Source organism: Corvus brachyrhynchos, unplaced genomic scaffold, assembly GCF_000691975.1.
Source record: "Corvus brachyrhynchos isolate BGI_N302 unplaced genomic scaffold, ASM69197v1 scaffold219, whole genome shotgun sequence".
Lineage (NCBI taxonomy): Eukaryota > Metazoa > Chordata > Aves > Passeriformes > Corvidae > Corvus > Corvus brachyrhynchos.
Window position 1 is genome coordinate 449168 of NW_008240034.1, and position 3554 is coordinate 452721.

Sequence of the window (3554 nt, forward strand, 5' to 3'; positions counted from 1 at the left end):
AAGCAGAGATACTCACTCCAAAGCCAGTTTTGTTTTCCCTGTCGGAAGTTGCACCAAAATCCACATGAAAAAGAAAGTGAATAATCACAGTGAGTCCCGGCAACAGCTCTCCCAGCCAGCTGGTGCCTCCGAGGGTGATTCCACCACTTATCCCTGTGGTGTGGCTGTTCTTGCAGCAGCACAGGTGGCAGTGCCACCTCAGGGTCACATCAAAGTAATGGGGCAGACCTGGAGCAGATGCAAGTCCCTGATACTCCACCAAATGATGCAATTGAGGTGTTTGACTGGAGGTGTTTAACAACGTGCTGGCATGAGGGACTGATGTGAGTGGCTGTGTGCACTTGGAAGATGTGAGTGCACGGCTTCTTTGAAGCACGTGTGGAGCAGAGACCATCCCATTCCTGAGAAATACAGAGTCAAATCCATAAAGGAAAGCACGAGGCTCGTGGGCCCGGGCACTGCTCACACACAGACTGAAGCTGTTGTGAAACTTCACTAGCCCCGTGCTCAAAGGCTTCAGGGCTGGCTCCCAGGAATCAAACCCATCTGCATGAAAAGGCTGAGAAGAGCTTCTGAAGTGGCAGCTGTGCCACCCTGCTCACTCAAACCCCAAGGGAGGGGGCTGACCAGCCCCCACTGATCCCTCTGGAACACACCTAGATCCCAAACAGAGTTAGTGCAAGCTCAGCAGTCAGGAAACCCACGTGAGTGACCAACTCAACAAAAACACAGGGCTCACCTCTAGGAAAACAGCCCACTCATCACAAGCTGGGCAGAGCTGCCTCGCTGTCCTACTGTTTGCTGACCTTTGGTTGCAGGCCTTGACACCAAAATCCAAACAGATAATAAGGGAATATTCCATCCCCCACACAGCCCTGATGCTGCCTCTCACTCTGTTTGATCTCCTGGCCTTCCTCTGTGCTTCCCCCTACCCCACCTGCTTTGTTCCACCCCAGTGCCTGCCCAGAGGCGCTCCGTGGGTCCTGCAATCCTGAGGGATGTGTCACCCACGCCTTTGGGCTAATCTCCTAGTGTTTATTCTTGCTGTCACAACACCTCCTTGTGTCCTCATTCAATCTGAGAAATAGATGTTCCCTGTGACAACACACAGACGGGCCAAGAGCAGAGCACAAGGACGGCTCCGAGATCCCACGCCGTGTAGGCAGCTCAGAGTGCGTCAGCAGTTGCTGGAGAAGGGAGGACATCACCTTCCTCTGGGGACAGGACCCTTCCAGGGTCTCCATGGGGACATGGCCCACTTGGGAGTTTGCCTTTAGGATTTCAGCTGGGCTTCTGGGCTTGGACGTGAACTCGCCTCTCTGCTCAGTCTGGCAGAGGTTCTGCGCCCTCCTGGGCAGCCCCCAGTGTGAGCATTTCATCTGAGAAGACAAAACAGCTTTCAGCTCACTGGGATGGGGCTTAGAAAGGGGCAGGTGGCACCACTGAACTGGCAGCCCCAACATCTGAGCCGTGTTGTTACCTGAAGGGTCACCCCACCCTGGGCAGCTGCAGCAGCTTCTGTCTCTGGCAGATGCTCAGCCCTCTCTGCTGGGGGTGCAGAGATGTTTACCACGGCTGGACACCTCTAGCCATGACAATATTCCTCCTCTGAGCCTCTGTGGGGGACTCCAATCACCTTCAACCTCCCTCCGACCTTCCCTTGCTTAGGGATTTGGTTGCCTGTCCTTCCTCTCCCTTCAAGATATTTCTCATCTACGACTCTGCTCCCACCTTAGGCTGGAGCAGACAGGGTTTGGTGCTCACTGGCCCATCTCAAGTGGCTCAGGAGCACACTCCCAGGGGAGTTAAGGGCAGGCTGGAGCTTTGCTGGGTATAAACCCACTTCCCCTGTGGTTAATCCAAGCCTATTACAGATAGCACATCTTTAGGGAGTCACTCTGCTGCCTGTGTGGCACCAGCATGGCTTGCGTGGTTGTGACAGAACTTTCATCTGCTGACAGATGGAAATCAAAATAAAAATTAAATTCGAGGCAGTAAATTAGGAGGCAGTACCAGAAAAGCTCTGCAGTCACAGGTATCTGTGTACATTTCCCCTGAAGACAGGAAAAGGCCGGCTCTGCCGTCAGCACTTTGCTCAAAACCTTCACCCAAACAGAAAACAGCTCTCAGGGTGAGGAGGCAAATTAAGAAATTCACATGGCAGTTACGGGAATATCACTCCATGTGGTAGTTATGGAGCTGCTCCAGAAGTTTAGGGCCAAGCAAAAGACCAATTCAGCTGTGATCTATTCCACATTTAGGAAATCAAATAGCTTGAACACAGATCCATGGCATGAAGGGACCTCTCTTAACTTCTGGAGAAACAGGAGGCAGCGTCAGAGGAGGATTTTCTTAATGCCTTCCATGACCAGCTCTAACCACATCCCTTCCTGAGGTTGCACAAGCACAGCTTTTGATCAAAATCCTCTCCTTCCTCCCAAAAATAAATGAAAAACAACTTCTAAAAACAAACGTAGCGATGGAGAAAGATCAAGACACTGGTTCATGTCCCAGAAATCATTCATTTTATTCATTTTACGTAATGGAATGCCAAAGGGATTGACAGCAGATTGCAGTGAGGTGACTCACAAGACTGTGGAACACGGATGTGGTGCATCAGGTGGGATAACTGCAGCATCTGAGGATACAGCAAGTGTAGAACAATCAGAATCACTGAATGTCCCCAGTGGGAAGGGACCCACAAGGATCTCCAGTCCAGCTCCCAGACTGAGGCTGCACAGCAAAAGCTTGGCTGGGAGAGGCTCTGCTTAGTGCTATGAACCTGTTTTATGAAATCAGATTGATTTACAAAGGATGATTTACTCAAAAGCTTGATTTACTCAAAAGGTTCTTCCCCCCGAGGCTGCTGGGCACTGCCCAGGCTCCCCAGGGAATGGGCCCGGCCCCGAGGCTGCCAGAGCTGCAGGAGCGTTTGGACAGCGCTCTCAGGGATGCCCAGGCTGGGGTTGTTGGGGTGTCTGTGCAGGGCCAGGGGCTGCACTGATGATCCCTGAGGGTCCCTTCCAGCTCAGGATATTCTGGGATTCTCTGATACTCAGCTATAAAAAGAGAAAGCAAAATATCCAAGTAGTTCTAACAGCTTTAATTAACAGCAGTGTGAGTGCAACTCTGTGCTGTGCCAAGCCACTGGACCCACTGGAGCCCGGGAGGAAGTGGGTGGGATCCAGGTGCTGGATACGGGAAGGTGTAGGAGGATGGAGAGAGCCCGATTTCCCTCTGTCTCCACACAGAATGTTCCCCTTCCCTCACTCAGCCGGGGGCTGGGAGGGCTCTAAAGGTGGGACAGGGAAGATCTCCCTGTCTCCCAGGTGACAACGGGGACGCGGTGATCTGTGTGCAAGTGGTCAGAGGACAGACAATGGGGACCGCTGTCCACAAGGGCCCCTTGAAGTTGGGTTTCTGAAATTTCTTTGAATCACCCCCGGCCGGGCCCAGCACCATCCCAGTGGCGGGGCCGGCCTAGAACCCCTGAGAACGGGGAAACCGGGGGTGAGAAAAGGGCTGACGGGGGACTCGGTGGAGGGATGCGGAGG